At 46.2% G+C, this 27,218-nt stretch overlaps 1 long non-coding RNA gene and 1 pseudogene across 1 annotated transcript; one reads left to right on the forward strand and one right to left on the reverse strand.

Moving 5' to 3' along the window:
- Positions 1 to 425: 425 nt before the first annotated feature.
- LOC144132665 (uncharacterized) lies at positions 426 to 8,824 on the reverse strand. Its single transcript, XR_013314888.1, has 3 exons — positions 8,456 to 8,824; positions 6,272 to 6,332; positions 426 to 1,786 (listed from the first exon to the last, which is right to left on the reverse strand). It is a non-coding gene; the product is annotated as an uncharacterized LOC144132665 (long non-coding RNA).
- A 6,909-nt stretch (positions 8,825 to 15,733) lies between these two features.
- LOC144134159 (ipis-1 pseudogene) lies at positions 15,734 to 16,834 on the forward strand (annotated as a pseudogene).
- The last annotated feature ends 10,384 nt before the right edge of the window (positions 16,835 to 27,218 follow it).

Below are 27,218 nucleotides of genomic sequence, written 5' to 3' on the forward strand. Positions count from 1 at the left end.
GCTAGTAATTCATGCCACCGGTGCTTGTCCATCAATTTTCAATGACCTGGACCACATTAATAAGAAGACCTGGGTAGCAAGCGTTGCAGAGCTGTCAAATTTGAGTGCTAAGAGAACAATTCGGCAATAAATTTGCAGCACAAAATGAGTCTCGGAAAGAGGACACCGGGGTCTGCTTAACATAGAGTTCATGTTTGTATGTGTCCGCTTTACACAAAAAAATGTACAAATCAACCACACATGCAGCGAGCTTAAAAAAAGCAAAGAAATAGAAAATAGGCTTATTGTGGTAAGTTCGCCATGCCAACCCACAGCACATTCTTTAGACTGGCAGACCTCTGTACTAGAATGTGTGCATATGCTTACTGTAGTGCACATTATTTAACTGTCCCAACAAGACACAAGCTAAGGCCTTCATTTGGGCTAGCTGGTTGTAGCTGTGAAACATATTGGCTAGCGCATACACAGACAGGGACCAAAGTAAGAGTAAGAGACAGGACACATGCTAGATTTGCAACTGGATATTTTACTTGAAACACAGTATTTATACTTTCCTTCTGCGGCACCAGTGCCACCTATTAATTGCCATCACGTCAAATGAAGATGAAGAAACTGAAGCTTGATGGAACAAAATGAACAAGACACATCCACTCGGGAGCACTCCGAAGACAGCTAGCAATACAGCATAAGTGAAATCTAACTTGATAGGGTGCTTTAATGTGGTGCGAAACACAAACAATAAATGAGGAGGATCTAAAAGTTAAACATAAAAAGGGGTGTGTGGTATGCATCAGATGAAAACTTATCAAGAAGCTAAAACCAGCACGAGAGACCTGCAGAAAGATCAACAACACATGCCAACAGCACCAAAGTTCAGATAAAGGAACACCAGGGCCTACCGAATGAAGAAGGCCACACCAAAGGGCAGAGAGAATAAAAAATATAAAAACGGGACCTCTAAAGAGGCCTACACACGACAATATAAACTTAGCAAAATTGGATGGTACACTAAACCCGAACAAACGTGGTCATAAAAGCTGATCACACATGGTCCTAAAACAACACATCAAAGAAAGCCCTAAACACAACTTGTCAAACATAGTAAAATTAAATGGAATACTAAACACAGAAGACACATGGACTCAAGGTAGTGTAAACAAACCTACCAATCACACTGGACCGTGAAACATACCTTTCCAAATAGTGCATTTTCTTCTTTGTTAAGGCCACAGACTGTTTACTTACGCAGCCTTCCCCTGCCTTGGCAATGTGAAAGGTTTCAAGGATCTCCCTTCCATCTTTCATTTTCAGCCTTCCTACAGTTGCAGTCTTCTCCCATTCTGGTATGCATGCTGGCTTGTATGAGCAGTTTGCAATGTTTGGCCAGATGGCCTTCTATGGCAACTGCTGAAAACTTTCCGATGATGCTCCTGCAGCCGCTCATTCAGGCAGCGCCCGGTTTGCCCCAAATATCGTTTGCTGCAGGGCAAGGGGATATTATATACAACGTCCCTTTTGGCACTTGACGGGTCTATTTCGGTGTTTCTTGGTGCAGGCACTGCTGTTTCCGCTGTCACCGCTCACGATATGGCACAACCTGCCCAGTTTATTGGACGCTGTCAACACCACCGAGACACCATTTTTCGTCACCACCTTTTTGAGCCAGTGTGACAACCCGTGCACGTACGGTACAGCTGCCCGCTTCATCAGTCTTCAGGTCGAGGTTGCAGAAAGTTCAGCAGGCATCTGAACTTCTGTGGGATCAATTGTTGCCGGCACTGTGCTCCTGGAAGAGGGTGAAAGAGAATTGTGATGTAGGTTGCAAGAAAGTTAAGTGTCTGGACGATGTCGAGCTACCTCATGAAGTAGAAACTGTATTGAGTTGTGGTCCGAAGTTTTGTAATGAGCCGACACGGAATCCTGTTGAATTACTGTCACTAGTAAGAAGAGTCGCTAATCTTGCTGAGCAAGAAGAACGGTCCATTATTGCTGAAGGCGTTGATTCTTTGAAGTACTGCAAACTGCACAATAGGAAGAAATGCGATCATGCTGTTATGAACACCATAAGCTTTTTGCAAAGCAATCACCTAGTCCTGTTAGTGGAAGATAAAGAAGGTGGCTTCGTGGTCATGAGCAGAAAACTGTACTCAGAAAAACCTATGCTAGCAATAGATAAGAATTTTAAACGAGTGAAGCAGCCGTCTGCAGGATTGAAAAAGCCCTTTCACTACGCGATGATTTACTGTTAGGTAGTCTGCGCAGGAGTTTGAATTCCAACAAGTTGAAAGATGGTCTTTGCATTTTCTTCTCAGCCAAAACACATAAAGAAGACATCCCTTTGAGGGCCATAGTTTCAGAAAAAGATTCCTGGCAAGGTGTGTTGTCCCGTATTTTACAGAACCATTTAAAAACCCTCAGGGTTGACGACCCCTTTTGAGTGAAGAATTCAGGGGAAGTGGTTGAGTTCCTGTCAGCTACTAATACCCAAGGTGACGCATGCTCTCAGTTCTCTGTAGATATAGAAGATTTATTTTATTCTATCCTGCAGAAAGAGCTACTGGAAGCTGTGCAAGAGTGGATTGAAGAGTCAGATCCATTGGGCTTCCAGAATGCTAGTGGTATGTCTGTTGACAATTTTACAGCTATGCTAGGGTGTTATCTTCAGTCCACCTACGTTCGTTTCAATGATAACTTTTATGTACAGAACAATGCTGTGTGCATAGGTTCGTGCATCGGTCCCTTGCTGAGAGATTTATCTAGCATGTAGTGACAGGCGTATCGCAAAGGGCTTAGGAGTTCGCAATATCAGGGTTGTCAAAGTGTTTAGATACGTTGATGACTATTTGATATTGTTCCAATCGATTCCAGAGAAACCGGTGATGGTAGTAGTGGAGAGCGTACTGGAAGTTTTCCGTCAAGGGGTGCTAGGGCTGAAGTTCACGTATGAACTTCCCCTTGATGAAGGTTTGCAGTTCCTGGATGTGTGCATTTTCCTCTCTAGGCCTCATGTGTGCTGGATGTATCGGCCCAGAACCAAAACAGATATTTTACCTTATCATTCAGCCCACTCAAAATTAGTGTAAAGAGGCATAGTGTGAAACGGCATGCGTGGTGCCCTGTCAAAGTTTTGCCCCCACAAGGTTCTCGACAGCCTTGAAAAGCAGGTGACCAGGCTGGGTAAGTCCGGATACCCGAATGAACTGATTGCATCTGTTACCGAAGGCCTCTTAATTGAGGTAATAAAGGGTGACCGTTCTAACGGCGTTGCTAAGTCTGAGCCCAACAAGATGCGGGCAGCTGTACCGTACATGCACGGGTTGTCACACCGGCTCAAAAAGGTGGCGATGAAAAATGGTGTGGAAACAGCAGTGCCTGCACCAAGAAACACCGAAATAGACCCGTCATGTGCCAAAAGGACGTCATATATAATATCCCCTTGCCCTGCAACAAGTGATATTTGGGGAAAACTGGGCGCTGCCTGAATGAGCGGCTGCAGGAGCATCAGCAGAAAGTTTCAGCAGTTGCCATAGAAGGCCATCTGGCCGAACATTGCAAACTGTGCCCATACAAGCCAGCATGCATACGAGAATGAGATAAGACTGTGGCTGTAGGAAGCCTGAAAACGAAAGATGGAAGGGAGATCCTTGAAGCCTTTCACATTGCCAAGGCAGGGGAAGGCTGCGAAGCAGTCTGTGGCCTTAACAAAGAAGGAAATGCGCTATTTAGAAAGGTATGTTTCACGGTCCAATGTGTGATTGGTAAGTTTGCTTACACTACCTTGAGTCCATGTGTCTTCTGTGTTTAGTATTCCATTTATTTTACTTTAGCTTCTTGATAAGTTTTCATCTGATACAGACCACACACTTCTTTTTATGTTTAACTTTTAGATCCTCCTCGTTTATGTTTGTGTTTCGCACCACATAAAGCACCCTATCAAGTTAGATTTTATTTATTTATTTATTTACCCTAAAGACCCAGAAGAGGTCATTACATAGGGGGGAATGATGAAAAGAAAGCACAGATAACAAATCAACTCATAACAAATGATGGTAAATATACAGAGGGCAGAGTTTGGGTAACATTTGTTCAAGTGCAGTAAAACATATTGAAACCACAAAATTCAACATGTTCAAACAAGTGAGTAATAATTAGGGCAAAATAAGTAACTAAAAATACAATGGCACATAAAAGAGGCTCCGGAGCTGTTCAGCACACAAGAAATGGCAAAGCAAAAAAGGACCACCAAAAAGTCACGGACACGGTAAATCATTCAGCACTCTATGACACATTTTCCGTGTTCAGAAATGTTAGTAAAGCTGTTTGAAAAGATGATAATTCAGTATGGCCGACAATGCTGGGTGGCAATGAGTTCCATTCATTTACTGACAAAACCAGCGGTGACTTCTGATATTTTAGTGTGCGAGCGAAAATCGGACGTACCTTATGCGCATGATCCAGGCGAGCTGAACAATGATGTGCATGAAAGATATGATTTCGGGAGAATGGCGTTTCGCTATAGTATAAGGTGTGAAATAATGACAACCGGGCAAACTTTCTACGTGTAGCAAGAGGTTGAAGATTCATGGCTTGCTTCATTGCTGATACGCTTTGATGACGTGAGTAGGATGACAGTATGAATCTGACAGCTTTATTTTGCACTGCTTCTAGAGCATTTGTAAGAATCGCGTGGGAGGGGTTCCATATAACAGAAACGTATTCAACAGATAATCTGAGAAGCGTTGTATAAGCGCTGTGCCGTGTTTCAGCATTCGCAAGGGGTAAACGGCGTTTCAAAAGACCAATTTTTTTAAAGGCTTTATTAGTTATGTATTCAATGTGAGCATCCCAGGTTAAGTTCTGACTGAAAAACACTCCCAGATATTTTATACACGACACGGAGTCAATTCCACTATTATGTTGCTGCTACGCTAGAGAATCTTACATGCTTTGTTTCACTGACGTTAATATCCATCTGCCACGTTGAACACCATTCAGTTAGTTCTGTTAGATCTGATTGGAGAGCTAGTGCATCAGTCGGGGTGGTTATCTGCCTGTATATTACGCAGTCGTCTGCGAAAAGCCGTATTGATGAAGTAATATTAGAGGCTATGTCGTTTATATAAATTAGAAAAAGTAATGGCCCTAATACTGAGCCCTGTGGGACACCGGATAATACGCGAGTGGGTTTAGAAATGAGGTTCTCAATTTTGACCGACTGGTAACGATCGGTTAGGAATTGCTCGATCCATGTAGTTGTTTTGTCGTCGAGCTGTAAATTTCGGGTCTTTAGCAGTAAGCGTTTGTGGGCACTTATGCTGTATTGCTAGCTGTCTTCGGAGTGCTCCCGAGTGGATGTGCCTTGTTCATTTTGTTCCATCAAGCTTCAATTTCTTCATCGTCATTTGACACGACAGCAACTAATAGGGGGCACTGGTGCTGCAGAAGGAAAGTGTGCAAATACTGTGTTTCAAGTAAAATATCCAGTTGCAAGTCTAGCGTGTGTCCTGTCACTTACTCTTACTTTGGCACCTGTCTGTGTATGCGCTAGTCAATATGCTTCACAGGACACAAGAGCTTGTCAATTAAAGGCATAGGTTGAATTAGTGGAAATCACTTGGTCTATAAAATTTCTGCACACATAGCAGTTACTGAGTCATGAGCTAAATGGTCAGTTTAAAACTTAAGCATGCTGCAATATATACAAAAAATGCTTTATGTGCTCTCTCTTCCATGACATCAGTTAATTGCATCATAGTGTTGGTAGTACACAAAATTCATGCGCACAACACATAAATGCATCATTTTTGTTCATATCTCACCATGGCCTGTTATGTCCTGGGAAAGAAACAGTTAGTGACTAATGTTGTATCACAGCCTTTTTTTCTGGTAGAATTTAAATCATGTGAAGTGCACCTGAAAGAAATTGCTTCATAGATAAGTATACTTCATGCGACACAACAAAAAGTGCACAGCCCCATGCTGAGTAGTGGTTTAAACCAATAGTGAGCATTTTACTACTCTATTTAACAGGTGATACAAGTCCGTGATGCTGGAGGCATAAAACTTTATATTGTGAAGTACAAAGAGCTAATGTGAGCAATCATGGCTTTAAGAGCTATTGTAAATATATATGCTCCTGAATGAAATGAAGTTAGTCTTAGAAGCATTCAAAGCAACAAAGTTTTGCAAAATGCCATTAGCCAGAACAGGCCTTTTATGAAAGAGTCGCAAATGTTGCACTTCCATTTCAAAGTGCTAAAAAGTAACTCACATCATCCAGCATCATGTGCCATTTGTTTGCCATCCATCCATCCCTTGGCACTTCGAGGTTCCTGGACAGATTGAATACCAGTTAATATTTGCACTGTACATGAAGTTCCTCATGGTGTGGTGCACCTTGACAGAAAGCATAATAAATAAGTGGATGAAATAAAGAAGTTCGCGAGGATAAGATGGCCACAGCTGGTACAGGACAGAGTTAACAGGGGAGGTATGGGAGAAGACTTTGTTCTGCAGTGGACATAGGTTGCTGCTGCTGATAATGACAAACACTGTAGTTTTTGCCCGGGGCATGCGAAGTGAAAGGAGCCATGACTCAGTGGCTTGAAAATGATGTGCGAGGGTTTACTGGACAAAGAAGAGGAATTTCTAGACTGAATGACCCCTATGTGTCTTAGGGGTGCATGCTCATGAGAGGTGATTGCAACTGTGGACGCAGCTGTCCACCGAAGTTTTGAGTCTATGCTGAGATAACACATGGGGTAACATACTCCCTGTATTGCTGCTGAAGGCAATATCGTCAGCAAGTGGAGTTGCCTTGCTGTTCATTGTGGATACCTACTGCTCAAAGTAAAGAAAACTGTAGGGTATGGGAGATATCAGCATTTCACATTATTTATTTATTGGAAATACCTGCAGCGCCCGAAGGCATTATTGCAGGGGGGATGAGGATACATAACAGAAGAATAGGCCAGAAAAAAAGAGGAAAAAAAAAGCAATACAACAAGGCATGACACAGCAAGTACAAAATGAATGAAATATGAAACAACAAAAAGACATGACGAAAAAAAAAGCCAACTGACCAAATGATGCTGGACCAACAAGAACGAAGACTGCGTGATTAAAAAAGCCAAAAGAAAGCCAACTGCACACTCATACATCCGACAGTAACGCGCGGAACATAGACTCGGAACGGCACTCAACAATTTCATGGGGCAGGCGATTCCAGTCATGAATGCTAGATGGGAAAAATGCGTTTTGATAAGTGTTAGTTTTGCATTTAATTTCTCTAATCTTCCACCCATGGTCAAGTCTGTTTGACCTGAAATGCGGTGGAAGCAAATAATTTTCTTTATCTATTTTTATTTTTCGGTGAAAGATTCTGTACAGCATTTCTAACCGGGAGTTGGTACGGCGTTTCCGTAACAGCTCCCATCCCAGCGTTAGTTTAATGTTAGTAACACTGCTGTTAAAATCATAATTACTTGAGACAAACCGAGCGGCAAAGTTCTGAATACGATCAAGCATGTCTGTTAAATTTAAAGTAGGGGGGTGCCAAACAACACAAGCATACTCCAATATTGGCCGAATATAGGTGAAGTATAGAAGCTCTTTAACTTTTAGTGGTGCCATTTTAAAATTTCTTAGAAAATTTGATCATATGCAGTGAGAATGAAACAGACTAGAGACTTGTCCTTTGATGTTTGCACTCCTTACTTGCACCAGAGGCAAACAAATTTGTGAGCAATTGACCTACTGCTTGCCGCTCTGCAAGAAGAAATGAATCCAGGTCATAGAAAGTCTACAAAGAGAAAATTGATGCTGCATGTTCATTTCTCTGAACTGTCCTGAAATATGTAGAAATTACTAATTTTCACTGCTTGATTACACAATGTAATCTTTGCGAGGAATATGAGGTTGATGGACTGGGAAGAAAAAGCCAGGAATGGTAATTTTGGTACCGTGGCACCTGGACAAGCAGCTGACCCACTGGGCGTCCCCAGGGTCTCTGTTGCCAGGCGTGCCTAGCAACAGTAGCCACTTGTCCAGATCCAAAGGAACCACGCGAATGATTACCGAAAGGTTAAGTGTAAGGAGAGCTGAGGCATGAACACTAAACAGCTTTTCAGCGTTGTTGCAGTGGGATGGATGGCTTCATGCCTCTAGACTATATCTGGTAATAAAGAAACTATCAGAAGACCACCTAGTGCGCAGAGTCATCTCGAAGCGCATCCTACAAGCAGTACCAACACAGACAGTTTGTGCTTAATTGAATCCAGAAGTTTATGCTGATTGACTAATGTTACTTCAACTAGAGACGGAAAGCGCATGCACGTCGTACTGATGTTATCATGATCATAACATACGACGATACGCAGGGTTACAATACAAACAAAAACACTGCGCGGTTAAATAAGGGGAAAAACGCTCTCTAAATTTGTGAACAAATGCTCACCTTGTCACAAGTTCGCCAAACCGGAGATGTTGCCATGTGGCTGCCACAAAAGTCACCCGCGATGCACGGAAACGAGAAATACAATGCCGCTTACTTTCCCTGAGCAATTTCAGTCGATTAAACCTCGAACTGTTCGCACCGACAAACGTTCACTTCGACAAGTTGTTGTTGTTGCCTTGGTCGCATGGCACATACCCACGACGGGGGACTGGCCAGGGTTCGGAGGGGATACCCCATAAATAGGAAAAGCTGGCGTCAAGCTATTTAATGAACCTTGGGTGAAATTTCAAATTAGTTTAAAAGAAAAAAGAAGGAACAAAATAATCGGGAGACAATATAGGAGAATAAGTGTAAGCGCGCCATTTACAGAGCTACAGAGGAGCACAGCAAATTCATAGCGCCATTCGCGTATTTGCGTTCATGCTCGCGTCGTTGGCGTCGCAAAGACGCGCAACGTTATGTTTTTAAGCAAAGTTAAGTATTTATTTTACGCTAGCTTTTTTAGCTTACAACCGCAATGGTTTGAAAGATTATATTTTTTTTTTCGCTGCATGAACGTTGTTACCATCACGGCTGCGGCATGGCCATACCAGAGTCGAAGCTCTGGCCAAGCCCACAGTCGGAACACAGTGAACAGGGAACAGCGTGGGGAATAGGTGCTTTGGAGAAGTTTTTGTTTTTCTGTGTTCGCTGCGTGTGTTCCGTGCTTTGTATTGTCGTTAGTGTGTGTGTGTATGTGCGGCCCGTACGCCGCGTTGGATTTTACAACCGTACTTGGTGTCCCATGCGGCGTCGATGCACAGTGGAACGACCGTGTGGAATGTGCGCTACAATACCAGTGGCCCTGCACGAAAGAGTCGACTTGAAGCCGACGGAAAAGCTGCTCTCCCTCGTGGGACTGCAAGAATCTGTGGGGGAACAGTTGACGCGCGTTTCGTAGGATGATTCCGTTTATCACGCCAAAAAAAATCGGCACTGGCCAACAGCACTGATGAACTGCTGCTGCATTATGATATAAACACCTGTCTAATGTTTGATACAAGCTTGTTAGATGTGAACGTGGCCATGAGTGGCATTCGTTGAGCAGGAGGTGGCACTAGTCTATACCTGAAGACGATTACTGTTTGCCCGCGCACTGGCGCCTCGAATCGAACTGCATGCATGGGCGTTAATTATTTATATCTGAATTTCAGACGTAGTTGATCTGTCGCAAATATTACAACCGCATCGTTTTAACGTGCCGTCTGAAGGACACCCTTTTTTCATTTTTTTAGGGAGGGAGGGGGGTGGGTAATGAGCGGCTGCTCAAATGTCATTATTATTTTTATCTTGAGGGTTGACCATACTCGCCTGTTGACTGCACTGTAAACTGTGCATTCATTGGGCAGAAATTTATTTGCTGTTGTGTTCGCACAGGATTAATGATTGTCATTGTACTGCGGTGCCATGTTGAAACAAATCACATTGTACACTCCCCTTGCAGGATGTCTAAGGGGGTAATAAATTACTGAGCAGCGAGTATGCACTGTGATAAATACGAGCAACGTTACTGGATTACTTCACACTTGGCATGTTCTGTTGTCGTTAGTGGTTATGTATGCCTTGGCGCCTGCTGTGCTCCAGTGTAGGGGTGATAAGCGTGTCAAGCTCAACTTAGCAGCTTTTTCCCTCCACTCTCTATTGGTCAAATGGTAAAATAAACTGAATATAATGTGTGCTTGCTCAGGCTTAGCTTAGGCTACATTTCATTTTTTTATTCTCGGGGCCAATTTGCATTACAGAGAGGAGTGGGTGACTAACAAAAATACATTTGCTATAGGCAGATTAATTAAGATCATTATACATACCAGACTTGAAGGCGCCGGGTGCAGAGGTGAACATGGCGAAGGCGGAGACAGTTGGAAATGTAGAAAAATGGAGGTCTGCGCGAGTTGGTACACAACCTAAGCTTCAGTGAACACTAGCAAAAAGCATAAAAGGTGCAGAGGACTGAGGCCAGAGTTAAAACTGTAGTTTAACGCTGAAAAGCACCTCCAAGCAAGCAATAATGAGCACACCCAAGCAGTTATTGAACACACAACATGGAAAATGAAACTCCTCTAAAGACAGAAGAAAAGCCAAGGGACATTGCTCACCGTGATGTTGCTTAAAAACTAGATATCTTGTTCCCTTTCATATCTGGTTCTTCCATTCCCAGCTGCTGAAGTGTCATCAAAAAGGAGCGTCTCCAATCACTCTAATTACATGGGAGGTACACATCTTCAGATGTCAGAGGCTTGGTGTCTCCTCACCTGGCAGCCTAGCTAGTTCGGCCGATATAAACTACCGCATGTAAAAGGTGTGTGGTAGCTTTGTAGGTGGAGTATTTCGTAAGTCTTGCAGCATGTTGTACAGTGCAGGTATTTTTTAATTATTTACATTGCAGTGATACGTCAGCACAGGCTAGAAATTTTGTAACAGCAGAAAAAACAATGTTCATGCCATGTCTTAGCCGCATTCTTAGTACCATGTAAAATACAGTGCGAATAAATAAATGCCTCATTTTTTTGTTAGCTTTTTCTTTCTGAGCCTTGATCTGCAAGTTAGCAAGGTGCTACAGTTTTCTGAGGTTGTCAGCTGACCCACATGTTTGTCAAAGCTGCTGAGTACAGAAAGAGTCGTGTCAATTAATGCAAAGGGGGATAGAAAATTCTTGCTTTCAGAGTACTTTCCAAAAAAACTGGGATTATTTCGTACTCGGGATCCTGAGGGAACACTGCGTTCTGCCATTGACGGTGCATATCATCCTTGTCATTTCAGTAATTATGGCTGCTTGATGCTTTTTTACAGCATTTCATTTATCTGCAGGAAGAGCAGGCATAACTGGGTGGTAATAGGTACCTACAGAATTAAACATTGCAATGAGCAATATTTTATTGTGCCTTTGCTTTTCTTATCCATGAAGGAGTTCGCGTTTTTGATTTATGGTTGTGTAGCGAAGATGTCACTGCTACATTGCACTGCGTTCAAACATTTCCTTTCCCATGATTTCAGTTTTCTCAGTGGTTCGTTTCCTTAACCAAACAGCAGCTGGAAGTTTGGCCTTCAACCTGTGTGGCTTTCAACCTGTGCACTTTCTTCACGTTTGCATAGTATTTTCAGCTGGTGTTCAAATTCAATTGGACATGTTGTCTGTGTCTAAATGTTTTCGAACTGTTGACCTCATTACGTTGCATTTGTCATAGAAAAATGTTGCCTTATCATGTGGCTAGCAACATGGAAAAACGTTTTTATGTAGACATAGACAATGTTCCTGTAACATTTTAGCAATTACACACCTATATTATTTAACGTTGCACACACTTTATAACATTCACTCAAAGTTAAAGCAACAGTATGCGTTACTTGGGCTTAATAGGCACGCATCATGTCTGCAGTATCAGAGGCCGCAGCATCCAAACCCATGTCCATGTTCCGTAGTGGAGACAGTATCAGATGAGATTGGACAAGTAGCTCTAATTCATATTGACCTTGCCAAGGCCTTTGATAAAGTGCGGCATGATTTCGTGTTTGCGGCCTTAGAGCATACAAATATTGGAGATGTTTTGCTTAAGGGTATAAGACTGGGCTATAAGAAGTCCTATATAAGGCTAATTGTTAACCAAGAGCTAACCAAATCAGTTCCATTGTAATTATCTGTTTGCCAAGGCGGTCCCTTACCATCATTGTTGTTTGCCCTATATCTTGAACCCTTTTGCCTCAGTATTATTAACTGCGCATCCATCCGCGTTTTCTCCTTGGCGCAGTGTGAAATTAAGATTTTAGCCTATGCAGATGATGTCGCCCTCCTTTGTTCTGACAAAAAGAGTGTGCTTGGGGCATTGCATTCAACTGAACAGTTTTGCATGCTATCAGGTGCAGTGCTTAATCTAGATAAATCTAAGGGGTTTTGGTTAGGCGATGGGGGTACAACGCCAAGTCATTATGGTGGCATAAGTTGGGACTGCGGGCCCCTTCACTACCTAGGCATTCCTCCTCACCAAATTCGCAACAGCGGCTCCTACTGGGATTCTCAGATAGTCAACATGAGGCGACAAACTCTGGCTTGGATGGGTAGGTAACTATCAGTGTTCACTCGGGCTCAAGTCTGCAACATTTTTTTATTTGCAAAACTCGCCTATATGCTATATGTTCTCCACTGTGCGAGGAAGAAAGTGTAGGCGATGCACAAAATATTTGCTACATTCGTATTGCATTCCCAATGGGAACACATGCGTTGCGATAACCTGTTTCTTTCTGTAGGGTCTAGTGGAACCGGCCTTGTTAACTTATTTGTGCATCAGCTTGTCTCGCGTTTTTTTGTTTTCAAATCTTCAAACCACCCTTTTTAGTAGCCGTGCTTATTAGGTGTCTCAGTGCTCATTTGCCTTTCCTATTCGCACTGACGAGACACACTCGTGAGTGGCCTTTATGGGATTCCTTAACGAAGTTGCTGACATCTTCAATTTCCTCACTGTGCGCTTTTCTTCAGACTATCTGTATAGCCTCGCCAGAAGGCAGATGACTCAGACACAGTTTTGTTCCCTGTACTGCTGTATCAGCAACCTTGTCTGGAGTTCCTTGACACCATTGTTTTAAAACGTGTTGGGCGAATGTGCATTTCTTTTGCCGCGAAAACATACTTTTTTAAGCTGCACATGTCAACGCTGCCTGTGAAGCCATGGATGGCTTCATGCTAAGGAGATGCTTGCGCCATGGACGGTCAAAATATTGTCGCCTGTGCAATGCACCAGAGACAATTGAGCATTGCATGTTTTGTTCTGTGTATTGATGCTATCTTTTCCTGGGGCGTTTTACACCGAATAATTAAGGACATTGGCATCACACCTTACAGTATTAGTTTTTTGCCCGCAGAGAAAAACAGTGCTGTGCCATTATGATCTATTAATGTTGCTGGGACTATTTAGTCTCTGGAAGAGCCGCATGATGGACCGCCAGGCCGAATCACCACAGTCGTCGAAATCTTTGTTTCGTGAACAGTTTGCTTTGGTGCGGGGAGTATATATGCTACCCTGCAAGAGCCGCCTAGCTAGCCCTCTCCTATCTGGATGCATGTGTGTGCCTCCCAGACTTTTGATGTTTTGGAAGGAGCTAGGGTACATGCAGGAGTAAGGTGGCCTGGTGTTTGTGGCGTAAGCGTGCTTAGACTTTTCTTTATGGCACTATTTCCACGCAATAAAGAAAAAAAGGAAGTAGCGTAGTAGTCAGCGCGCTCGGCTGCGGAATAGAAGGATGGTGGTTAGAATTTATCCTATCGCGCAGAAAGGTATTTTTTTCGTATTGAGTTGCTGAAGAGCGCAACGAAAAAACAGGGTAGTGGCCGCGAGTATGAGCCATTAAAGGCTTTCGCCTTAAAAACGCGATTTCGAACAGATGTCTGCGACGTCTTGTTCCCGCTTGGAACAAGGAGAACGCAACTGAATTTCAGTTCGCGCGCTCCGCAGCTGCGGCGCTAGCTAAGACGTGGGGCGGTGTCGCCATCTGTAGATAATCTGTGAAAAACACAAAAACATGGTGGCCAACCGCGACACTTTCCCGCGCGTTCAGATTTAGCACTGCTCCATTGTTACTGTGCCACACGAGCAATGTAAACGGCGGTTAATTTTTAATTGTGCTCTTAGCCGTTTTCCCAATTATATCTCATTTTCGCCCTCGCGCAGGACAGAATTTGCACGCCGACAAATGTCTGGCGATAAATTGCAGTAACAGCAACAAATGCTTTGTGGGAGCTGCGGTAAGAAGACCACCAGCAAAGATCCTTCGCAAATCGGAAGCGCAGTAAGTGAGCACGCATTTCTGTGCCAGTTTCGCCCTGCGTTGTTGGACTGTAGTTGTGTGCCAGAAGCAGATTTATATTGCATAGATTTATATTGGCTTGACCCGTGTTGAAACAACCGTGCCTACGATGAACGTGCATGAGTGATGGACGTCGCTGTACGCAGAGCCTGATTAATCATAATCAATGGTTCGACGAAAGTTCGTCTGGTCAGGCATTGTGTTAAAGAAAAAGGAATGCGGTCACTGACCATGTCATGAAATTCAAAGACGTTTCGGAACCTCGTACGGGTTCCTTGATCACTGAGCGGTACAAGAAATTGTCGCGACTTTGATATGTAACACGTGGCGCAAGGAGCGTGCGTAGATGGGTGGCATGGTTCCTTGCACCCGGTTCATGGTAGCTGGTGTCGATTGTATGATTAGAGATTCCATCAACCGCCGAGATGACACGTTCCTTTCCTTCGCAATGACAGTGGCGCGGTCCCAGTCAATCGTATGAGTATGCTATTGCACATGCTCGGCAATGGCGTTCGTCGTGTGATTATTATATCTTACGTCACGTTTGTGGTCGTTAAGCCTTCTGGAGAACTTTCCTGTTTCGCCAACGTAAACCTGATTAGTGTCAGTATCTCCTTTGGCAGCTTTTTTTTCTCGGTCATAAACTACCTTTCGAAGTTATATGTAAGAACAAGCTTCGAGAAACACCAGCGTTGCTTAGGGGATAGTCAGCTATTTTGGGCAGAAACTTAGAGGCTAACGAAAAGCCGTAAAATTAAACTCACGACGGGCCGCTGCGGTGGCTCAATGGTTATCGTGCTCTGCTATTGGCCTTTCCTCCAGCTCTTGCTTACTCTCTCTCCTGTATTATTAACGTTCTTCTCCTATCTTGATTACTCTTTTTTTTTCTACGTGATTAGACGAAAAAAGCTTCTCGTTTTTTTTTTTCAACAAGCAGAAATATAAGAATTGCCTTACAAATTTCGCCCCGTAGAAACTTGCAATCAAGTACAAAGACTTACCGTCTATAAGAAGAGCACCGAAATTTTGGAGAAGCGCCTGGACAATTTTTCTTGCTAGGTCAGCAGCGCTCAGATTACAACTCGATCACATTGTTTCTACCAGTGTTGCATCATTTAAAAAGTTTCAGAGTGACGAAGTAGAACGTTCTTGCGGGCTAGTTGGTTCATTGCAGAAAAAAGGTTAGTACTGCGCGAATGAGACACGACAGGAAAAGGAGGATCCTTAACTCCTGTGTTGTCGTTTTTGTTCCTCGTTCTCCTGTCGTGCCGCATTTGCGCAGTGCTAACCTTTTTGATGTTTCAGAGTGATCTGGTAATCCCATTAAAGCAAAGGTCCTCCTCCCGACTCTTCTTAATTTTCCTGTTCTCTTTGCGTTGCAGAATCGGCCCAGGCATGCTTTCGCAAACGGAGCGCGATGCTCTTTTCAAGTTTTCCTTGAGTATGTACCACCATCTGCATACCCACAACAGGCAGCGCGAAGAAAACCTCGTATGCTCGCCGTTCAGCATAGCCTGCGCACTCGCCAGCTTCGCCAGTGGCGCTTGCAACGTCACAGCCAAACAGATCTTCGCCGCGCTAAACCTCAAGGCGAGCAAGTACCGAATTCAAGAGCAGTTCGCCAATCTGTTGCCTATCCTGTCGGCATACACGCCCGAAGTCACGTTTCACGTCGCCAACCGGATTTACAGCGACCAAAAGTTTACCACTCATGGCAGCTACCGCGCCCTTCTAGGACCGTCATACGGTGCCACCATGAAGTCGGTCGACTTCGAAAACGGCCATGAGTCGGTTCGGCAGGAAGCCAACGCTTGGGTTTCGGAGCAGACGGCCTCCAAGATCCACGCCATTCTTCACTCCGGAAGTGTGGACGCTGACACGGCATTGATTCACCTCAGTGCCATTTGCTTCAGGGGCTTCTGGGAGTGGCCTTTCCGCTCGCTTTACACGACGCGTCAGCTGTTCCATCTCAACCACAAGAAAGCCGTGCAAGTGAACATGATGCACCAGTGCAATATATTCAAGATAGGCTGCTCCGAAGAGTTGTGCGTAACCGCCATTGAGATCCCATACATGGGTCGGATGATGTCGATGGTCATCCTCCTTCCGGACGACGTCCAGGGACTTCGCGACTTGGAAGAGAGCCTGACTCCAGCCAACCTGTCTGAACTTCTAGCAAGCATAGATGTACTTCAAGCCGTGGAACTCAGTGTTCCAAAGTTCAGGATCGAGCACAGCGTGGCTCTGCGGGAGACGCTCGAGGACCTCGGCGTCAAGGACTTGTTCACGCCGGGCAAGGCCGACCTCTCTGGAGCATTCGAGACCGGAAGGCCAAGCGTCACTGAGGTGATCCACAAGTCGCTCGTCCAGGTCGACGAGGACGGCACAGACTCCGAGGCGGCGAGAGCAAACGCGGTTCCCGAACCCGCTTTTTCGATCGCTGGCGATCCTATGGATTTTTGCGTGGACCATCCTTTCATGTTTCTGATTAAGATGAACGACTTAGATGTTATCCTGTTTCTAGGGTCGGTTCGAAAGCCGTGAAAAGTGATCTCTGCAGGCGTACAAAATTTTTGCGCTGATTTCAGAATGTTTTTCCTTGTTTCGGGCACCGGAATATGACTATGAATATCTTTTTACATTCAGACATAAAAGAACACCGAGGGCAAAGTTTTCCATTAATTATTCCGATACTGCTTCAAAGCTAATGTCTGGCACCATGCGCTGCACTTAGAGCTGCTCGGTGCATGACATTACCGCGTTGAAACGCTTTTTACGTCGGACAAGCCACGTTGAATTGCCAATGCGCATACGTGCAGATTTTTTTCACGACATAGCTCGCACAAAGTAAGCACTGTGCCTCGAAAACGTATGAGATGCTCACGCACCACCAATTTCAGGAAAATAAAAAGATAACGTCACCTCGCAGAGCGCGACTATAAGGAGGCAAGGGAGAAGTGGGACATTTTTGTGAAAAGATTTTTCGGCGTTAATGACCACGTGTACCTGACCTGCTGTCTACGCAAGCCTGAAAGTTTGTTGCATGCAACCATTTCTGTAGAATTTATACCCTTTATCACCTTTAAATCACCTTATTTTCATTTTCTCCTTTATAACCTCATCCAGTCGATCTTGTTTGTTGTTTTATATACACCACGCGTTAAATTACTTTCCAATATCCTTTAAACATGCATCCTTCGCTTTTATCAGTTTTCCCCTATCTTTGTCAAACGTGTTAATTTTATCTCTTTTATGGTCCTCCGCGCCATTCTGATGTTTTCTGCAAATGATAAGCGTTGTGACTGGCTGCCTGTATAATCTATGTGCCTTTGAAAAAATGTCAGTTGTCAGTAGCGCCTGGCCTTCTGTGTCTCGCTTATAAACGTTATATGCAACGCTGAATTGTTTTTTTAAGCGAAATTTATTGCCCCAGGCCATCAATGATGGGTGAAGGTGTGATGAATGATGTAGTAGAGATTAAATGAATGGAAAAAGGTTAGTTGATTTGATGAAGTCCAGTAGAGAACGATGGTACGGTCCCCGCGTCCAGGCAATGAATGAAGCAGGGCTGCTTGGTGAAAGACCTGCTACCATTAGGTGCCGGATCCATGTAGGCTTGAGAGCTGGGCAGTCCCACAGTAAGTGATGAATGTCGGTCTCAATGTCCTCGTGTTTACATATCAGACACCCTGGCCAAGGAAACAATTCTCGGTACTGAGGCAACTTCCGAGTGATGGCTGGTGTGAGGGCAACCCCGACCCGGATCCTCCTAAGCGCAACCTCCTCTGCACGCTGCACGAGTTAAGACCGCGGGAGAAGGTTACCGCACACGGAGGGATGAGAGCACGTGTGCGGTGCCGAAGGAGTTCCTTTCTTGATGAAAAGAGGGTAAAATTGTCCAAATGAAGGAGCCGAGGCGGTGATGAGTTTGTATTCGCAAGCCGGGTCACTAAATCTGCCTGGCTTTGATAGGTCAGCAGATCCCATGGGACCCACTCAATACGTACTGGCTGCGGGATGCGTGCCGCGAGCCGGTAGATGTCCTGACATATCGTGGGACAGCGGCTAACACGTCGTAGCAACCGGATAACTTGAAGGGCGTTAGTGCGGATGACAACGCGGGCCGCAGGGAGCATAGTTATGTCGGCCACAGAGCAGAGTGCTTCTTGAACTGCAACGAGCTCAGCACAAAAGGACGAAGGGGGTTCCGTAATCAGAAACCAAGAGGTTTGATTCAGGGCAGATCTGTACGGGCAGTAGATAGCTGTTGTTGCTTTGCAGTCTTGTATGCTTGTGTCTACGTAGACAACAATGGATCCTTCAGGCAGGCAAGCATCTTGTTCCCCAAATTTCTGGCGAAGCAACGATGCCGAATGAGCAGATGTTGGCCGGCGATTATCTGTTGTATTCTTGTCGCTGAGCTGTACAAACTTCCATGGGGGAAGAACTGGCGTTGACGGCTGAAGAATGGAGTGTGACGTGGCATAAGTCCTCAGTGCATGCGTGGAGTGCGATAGACTGGCATTAAGGCTGCGCGCTTCAAGGCGCTGCTAAACCAGCTCATCAATGGTATTGAGCTACGCATTCTCTTGTAAAGCTATGACCGGTGTGATGCGTGGAAGGCACATAATGGTCCTCATAGCCTCTCGGTTCACGGCTTCAAGGCGATCCCATTGGGCTCTTGTAAGATGTTGAAACTAGGCTTGATAAACAATACGTGACTGCAGAACTGCCCTCACCAATTGCCGTGCAACGAACGAACCTGTGCCACCAGTTTTAGGGTCAATTCTTCTAATCAAACCCAACGTCTGAATAGCTTGCCTTTTTATCTGAAAAAGCCATGCAGTCGCTGACCCTGATTGGTGAATCATGAAGCCAAGGATTTTTACACTCGGACTTTCCTGTAGTGGGGTTCCTGATAGAAAAAAAAACGGATTGGACTTGCAGCAAGTTTACGGCGTCCCCAGCGGTTGGCGACTGACGTGTATGTTGTTTTATGCACGGATAACTCAAGTCCGATGGATGATGCGTAATTACAGGTAACATCCAAGGCAGATTGAAGGGCAGTCTCCTGAGTACGGAGATCTTGGTGAGTATTCCACACCGTGATGTCGTCAGCGTACTGCAGAAATTTTGTCACGGATGTCATGTAAGCGCCAAGACAGCGGAATGAAAGCAATAATAAATAACGTCGGCGACAATACTGATCCCTGGGGCACGCCGCAGAGAGGAACAAATGAACCGACCGCTTCGCCGCTGAGGCGTATTGCAAATTTTCTGCCTTCCAAAAATGATTGGACAAAACTACGCACTCTCAGAGGGAGATGAAGCATGTCAATGGAGTTCAGAATGGCTGCATGACTAATGTTGTCATATGCCTTTTCAACGTCCATTGCTAAAACAGTACACACATTGCGGCTGCGGGTAGATGACAAAACTGCAGATGCTAGGACAGCCAACCCGTCCTCTGTACTACCAATATATGGATGAAAGCCGATTTGTGCTGGGTGATAAAAACCGTGCTGCTCTATAGCCACTATGACAATCGTGTGTCTAGCATTTTCTCCGCCAGCCTGCACAGCGTAGGAGTTGAGGAGACAGGTCGCAAGTTGGCAAGGTCCGTCGGAGGCTTTCCTGGTTTCGGTATAGAAATCACGACAGCGGATTTCCAGCTCTCGGGCACTACGCCATCCAACCATACTTTGTTTATGGTGTCAAGTAGTTATTGGAGTGCAGCGGTACTCAGGTTCTTGTACACCTGGTGCTGAATATTCTCCGGGCCGGGCGCTGTTTTCCGTTTCGCATCATCTATATTGCAGCCAGCAACTCAGGCATAGAGAATAGACACGCAATTCCATCTACGTCGACATTAGACGGCATTTGATATAGATGCGCTGGGATGCCTGCCATATTTAAACTAGCGGATGAAGAAGGCACAGAATCGTATTTCGAGAAAAAATTTCGCGCTGCTTCTTTGGCGAAATCATCTGGCGACAAGTTAGCCGCGAAGCATGCAGTTGCCGCTGCGTCAGTCGAACGGCGACCGCGTTACATTGTACGGAATGTTCGCCAGAGAGAGGCATTCGAGGATTTTGCAGAAAATTGCTCGCACCACGCATGCCACTGTCGCCGAGAGAGGTTGCGTTCATATTTACGTGTCTTAGCTGTAAGATAGTGCAATCGCATACGTGCCTGCGACGAAGCAGGGTCTCTCGTAGCAGCCAGCTCGGCTTGACGGCGTGCCGCCCACAAGTTAAAAAGGCCGAGGTCTGGTGCCGGTCGACCAACATCAGTCCATGTGGTAGTTGTAGCACTGTTGAGCGCTGTTTGTATGCGCTAAACAAGGTTTGGCGAAGAATCTGAGGAGAGATTGTCCATACAGGAACGGAAACTGTCCCAGTTGATCACAGAACATTTGTAGCGTAAAGGTCGGAAATGTGAGGTGTGAAGACTAATGATGATAGGGTGATGATCACTTCCCCAGCAGACTGGCTCCATGTGCCAGGAGGGAGTACCCGGACCCGACCACAACGTCATGTCTGGAGCATAGGAAGCACTGCGAGTTTGACGCACAGGCCGTGTTGGTGTCCCAGGATGGCTGAGCAGCACAAATTGGGCATCCGTGAAGGGGTCCCGCACATGCCTGCCACGAGGGTTTCCAGTGGGGTACCCCCAATCCTGGTGAGGGGCGTTAAAGTCGCCTCCGACTAAAATCGGACGCCCGGGATACTGCCGATCGACGGACACTTGTTAACCAGCCAAGATTAATACGGGAGGAAGCACCACCGGCTGGTCTAACGTAAAATGAAACCACCACAACGGTTCCCTTCTTAAGTTTCGCAGCCACTGCCACTACCTCTTGATACGACGTGCACCAGTTTTCGAGAGCAAGGCGTACATGCGGAAAACGTGTGTCCACATACACCGCCGCCTTTCCCGGGGGAGCAGCTGTTTGTACACGACGGTCTATCATTGAAGGAGACATGTAGGCACTGAAGCCTGGAATCGATGGCAAGGCGTTTGTTTCCTGTAGCTGCATGGCCCATACCTGGAGCTTGTGAATTTGTAGTCGGGTCTTGAGCTCTCCCACCTTCGTGGAAATGCCTCTGCAGTTCCACTGCAGCACACCAGCACGACTGGAACTTGCCATTTATAGTTACTAGCCCAAGCGCTGTAGAATCACGGATGTCATGTTGGACAACTGGTTGACCATAAACCGGAGCAAAGAAGTCGCAGAGTTGTCCAGTGGCATTGCGGTAATCTGGGAAGAGGCGGCAGGAAATGATACTGGTGGGCGGCAGGAGGGTGATGTTGCTGCGCCATTGATAGATGTGGCGGATGATTCCCCTGCCCGTCTACGTCGAGCGAGACGTTCACGGTATTGCGGGAGCTTGGTGACCTCCGCTAAAAGACGTGCGATTTGTTCGTCGACTGCGGCCATATCGTCCTGCGGTAGTTCAGGCACTGCGTTGCTTTGTTGGCTGTTTTTGGAGGCGTTCTTTTCGCACAGTATCATTAGAAGGCTGCTGAGCTGAAGGATCATGCGAGGTGTGCTCAGGAAGCTCCGGCCACTCGTCGTCATCCCACTGGAGAGCTGCGAACCGGTTGGATGTCTATGATGAAGTTATACTGTCATGTATTGGCCAATGCTTAGCCATTCGATGACGAGCCTGTTGTGTTGCCTTTTGTTTTGTCGGACAGCTTGGAGATGTTATGTCGTGGTCGTCGGATTTACAAAGGCCGCATCGATAAGCCACTTTTCCTTCCGATGTACTTCCACCGGCAGCAGTGAAGGGGTAGGATTTACGCATATGTCCAGTACTGAAGCAGTTATAGCAATATACCGCACTTGGTTTATATGGCCGAGGCCGTAAAATACAACCATAATAGTACAGACGGGCTGGTAGTGTCAGATGGCCTTGCAAGGTGACTATGCAAGAGCTCCTCTTTCCCATGCTTCGGGCCTGGATGACACGGTGCGTGGGACAGTGCAACTCACGCTGGAGGGCAGCTTGATCCTCAGTGATATCGACATTGTAGACGACGCAGCGCTGCAAGTCGGAGCCTTCAACTAAATGCACTTGTACTGGCATTGAGATTTCGGTTGTCAGTGAAATACTGGTGAGCGTTTGCAGCCGTTCTACGGCATTCAGAGTCGGAAGCCACAATGCAATGGTGTTGGACTTTGTCCTGGCTGTGAAGCCCCGAAAACCTTTGGTTCCGAGGCACGCGTCCAAGTTAGCTTGTAAAATCTTGTTGGGTATATCCGTGAGGCTTTTGTTGGCCATTGATTTAATGGTCACTTTGTAAGAAGACGATCTGGGTGTAGGCTCCACCGAGTTCTCGATCGTAAGACAAGTGCGCTTACCTTGGGAGCCATCACTGGCAGAAGACGAAATCGGTTGGCTGTCGTGTGAGGGACGCTTGTGAGTTGCGCGAGGGCACTTTTGCACGGGTAGAGGTGCCGATAAGTCCATTGGAATGCCCTGTTTATCATGCCGTGCGGTTTGAGGCCCACACGGTTGTGCAGAGTTGATGGCCATGTACGCTGGTGGCAGATCACTCACGGGCAGTCCGGCATTTCGGGAAGGCAGGAGGGGTGCATCTGCCGATGAACCGGGAGCACAAAGCTGGACCTGGCGCCACAGATCAGGTGTCGACTGCGTGGCAGGCGCTGCCACGAGAGACACCGGCAAAGCTTCCTAAGCCAGCGTGGCAGCGGAGGCACTAAGCCTAGCGTCAGTGCCCAGCTCAGCTGCACTCATGCATGGTTCCCAGGAGGCCTCAGACGGTGGGAGGATGTCCGGAGCTTCTTCAGAAGGCGAGGATACAGTTCTCTTCAAATAGGGCAGGTATTTACGTGGGCGGAGAGGTTTTTCTGAAGAGCGCTGTGCAGCCACTTTAGCAGGGACACACTTCTTCGCTGAATTGTTACGTAATAGACTGATGCACTGACTAGCCCAGCAGAAATGTTTACTTGGGAACAAAACTGGAGCTCACAATAGGGCGCCTGGTTCGTTCTGCTTAAGCCGGCAATAAAAAAAAAGGCGTGCTGAACAATTTTTTTCCAGCCAAAGAAGAAGCATACACAAGAGAGAACCACACAGGGCAAGGACTGGACTAACAACAGAAGATTTTTCTTGAAAACGGACCACTCAGTAATATGCCCCACCAAGACATCATTCAATGAATTAAATTTTTTAGATGTGATAGCAAGAGATGGGGTACTGACACACGCGTCGCCATGTTTCGCTATTTCGAAGGTCTCATCATATTCACGCGCCTTACGTGTTTTTCCATGTCCAACAATGGAAACTTCAGAAAACCGTTGGGAGCATTTCTTAAGGCATCTGCTACAATGCATTGCAAAATTACCGTCCTCTCCGGCGCCAACCTTAGTTGGGTGCTTGCGCAGCCGCTCACTGAAGCAATCACCCGTTTGTCCTATGAACAATTTACTGCACGTCAGTGGGATCTGATAGATTACTGCCGTTTCACATACCACAAACATATTTTTATCTTTAGTAGTGCAGCGTTGTTTCTTTCCGCAACGGCTGTAATCTATAAGATTCTAGTGACGTGCGGTCAATTATGATGAACCGGTGACTGCAGCTATGAGTGCGCAAGCACCGAACTACGGTTGGCACCTTTGAGGACGATAATGTTGCATGGCTTTCTAGCAGGTGTCCCAAGAAATGTTCCCCACGGTTTTGTGAAGTTTCCATCCTTGGACATGAAAAAACACGTAAGGCAGTACGTGAAATTTATGAGACCTTCCAGAAAGCGAAACATGGCAACGTGCATATCAGTTCTCCATTTCTTGCTATCACATCTAAGGAATTTGATTTTTTGAATGATGTTGTTTAGTTACCGATCCTGACTTGTCGCAAGCGCGGGCGTAATACTGAGTTGTCTGTTTTCAATAAAAATTTTAACCTGTTAGTGCTGTCCTCGTCCCGTGCTGTTCTCTCTTCTGTATTCGTCTTCTTTGCCTGAAAAAAAACCTCAGCATTCAATACTAACAGGCCCACCACTCAGCCTTGCTGAAAAGAAAAGGGGGGGGGGGGTGGACGTCGGAATAATTTTCCGGTGAAATTACTGCACATCAAATTCGCTGCTTAACTCGGCGTACGAAGGCCCAGCGTACAGTTCAAAGCTACTACAGCAACATATCCATGGAGCAAAGCCAGTGGAAGCTAGGTAAAACTGGAGCGGTATGGTACAGTGTGGGGGTCTAATGTCCGCAGGCTGCACACGGGCTATGAGAGACGCTCTATTGGAGGACGCGGGATTAATTTCGACCACCAGGGTTCATTCCAGGGCCGAAAACTGGAGGGAAAATTTGGACTGAATTTGGTGTTTTCGGCCCCCAAAAAGCTTTCCAGTCTTTGCGTCCGCATCTCCGGCTCCAAGCGAGAACCTGGTTACAAAACAAAGCACCAAATGAAGTTTTCGAAATTTGCTGTGGGGTAGTATATTCTATCCCTACTTCTTGTGGAAAAATTTACATTGGGCACACGGGGCAGTGCTTGAGCGAGCGACTCAAGAAACATGCCAGAACGCTGCGTTCTGGCACAGGGAGCAGCCTGGCCATACATGTGAAGGAGTGCCAAAACTGCTCAACTTTGCTGAACAGCACTACCATTATCGGCCGCGGGAAGTCTAGGCACGACAGCGAACTGTTAGAAGCGTTTCTAATTAAAAAAAACGAACGTGTTTGCATCAGCGACCCGTCTGTTATTGTCACTGACAACGAGTGGCATTTCCTGATCTGGTTTGTAATGACGTCCGGACTTTAAAGGGACAGTGAGAACTCTATCATTTTTTTTTGTTGGCAAAATCTGATAGTTCGGCATTTAATGGCTGTGTTGTCGCTTATCCGGGAGCGAAAGAAGCATTTATTTTAAAGAAATGTGTTATGATTAATGACTCGAGATTTCGGCGGGCTGATACATTCTTTTCTGTTGTCACTATATCTAAAGAAATTTGGAGTTGAAGTTGAAAAAGTTTTTGCCGTCGCTCCGATTCAAACTCGGCCGCCTTATGACGTCACGCCGCCCTCTTTGACGTCATAGGACGGAGTGACGCGAAACGTCATGTATACTCAGACTCCGTGATTTCTGCAAGCTAGCGGTGCGGTCTAGCAGCAGCCGAAATGAAAACTACCGCCGCCGCACGTTGAAGCCATCTATCGGGAGTCGCTACCTTCGCTTCGTTCAGGTTTGCACCGGCGTCTTGCCAGCGTTACGATGAATCCCGTTCCCGAACCTACCAAAGTTCTCGCAAAATCTCCGGTCTTCATTTCACCGACCTCAACCTCACAGAGCGTGCGACCCTTCTGAGGGAGGACTGTTAGGATAGGCGCCGGCGGGTTGTTTCCCCTTCCTCAGTGAGCGGGTGTTGCTAATTTAATGTCTTAACCTCAGTGCGGGGAGTCGCGAGGGGCGAGGACAAGGTAGGCGCGTGTCTTTTTCTTCATGGTTTTTAAGTTTGTCGCTCACTGTAAGGAATATACGGATCTCGTGACGACCTATCCTACCATTCATGTAATTTCGCAAGGCTGTTTGAGAGTCCGCAAGTATAGTTAGCGATGCCCGGTTCTATAGCCCTCCGCCACAGCTACAGCAACGGCTACTTCCTCGGCCTCTGCTGCTGTGCAGTCTCGCATAGACGCGCTAGTCATTTCATGTAGAGACGAAGCCACCACCGTGGCCACTACAATTTTAGTGTCTTCTCCTCTCGAGGACGCGTCTGCATGCACGGTCGTGTCCTGAGGAGCGTATATTTCCTCGATGTATCCGGCTCTCGATTCTCTTCTGCCTCGGTGGAAGTTGGGGTCCATGTTCCTCGCTATACCTTCCAAGCAACTTTACCTCACCTTCCCTTAACGCGTTCTTGAGGCGTCCGCCTATATTTCAGCCAGATAACTGCGCCATTTTCTGTTATGAAAAAAAAATTAGCTGCGGTTTAACTACTGCTGAACCTGGTTAGAGAGTGAAAGCTGTGGAGTATCCGGCAAGTAGACGCGGCTTGCCATCTTAAACGTTCAGTGCATGCCGTGGACTGGATAGGCAGCGCGGCCACCCCGCCACCCTGGCACGTGGCAGTTAATGGTTGATCGCGAGAGGTTGGTCACCCAATGAACGCTGCGGCCTATTGCTGCAGTGCCGCGAGTTTGCCAAAATGTTGTCAGCGCTAATGCATGCAGCCCACATCTCTCACCACCGCCACGTACCTCAAAACGCGACTGAGGCGTTCAGTTACACTGGAAGCCAGTTATGCGCCCTTCCTTTCCTCAAAACCATCGAGGTCTAGAATGTTGTCAACGGCAACGCCATTGAACACAATGAACGCCGACGGCCTATAGAAACAGAGGCAAGCGCTAGGTTTCGGCGGCGGCGGCGGAGTGACGTCACAGCTGTCACATGGCTCAAGGTCAGTTCAAGGTCAAACGCGCGCACACGGCGAACAAGCTACGGAGGGTAGTAGTAAACCTTGCGCTTTAAAAGCAATTTTCGTATAAAAATTGGTTGGTTTGGCTGGTTGGTTTATGGGGTTTAACGTGCAACTGAAATTAAATTTAATTTGAATTGAATTTACTTTAATTCTAGAGTCCCTTGTACTGTGCGCGTCAGTGCACGTTAAAGTACCCCAGGTGGTCGAAATTTCTGGAGCCCTTCACTACGGCGTCCCTTATAGCCTGAGTCGCTTTGGGGCGTTAAAGCCGTCATAAACCAACCAGCCAAACCAAACAATATTTATACGAAAATTGGTTTTCAAGCGAAAGTGAGTATACAGTACACGGGCGTCTAGAATTTCGCCTCCATCGAAATTCGTCCACCGCGGTCGGGGTCGAACCAGCGTATCCGAGCCAGCAGGCGAGCGCCATAACGACTGATCGACCGCGGCGGCTATAAAAAAAATCGTG

This window comes from Amblyomma americanum, chromosome 5 (genome assembly GCF_052857255.1).
Source record: "Amblyomma americanum isolate KBUSLIRL-KWMA chromosome 5, ASM5285725v1, whole genome shotgun sequence".
Lineage (NCBI taxonomy): Eukaryota > Metazoa > Arthropoda > Arachnida > Ixodida > Ixodidae > Amblyomma > Amblyomma americanum.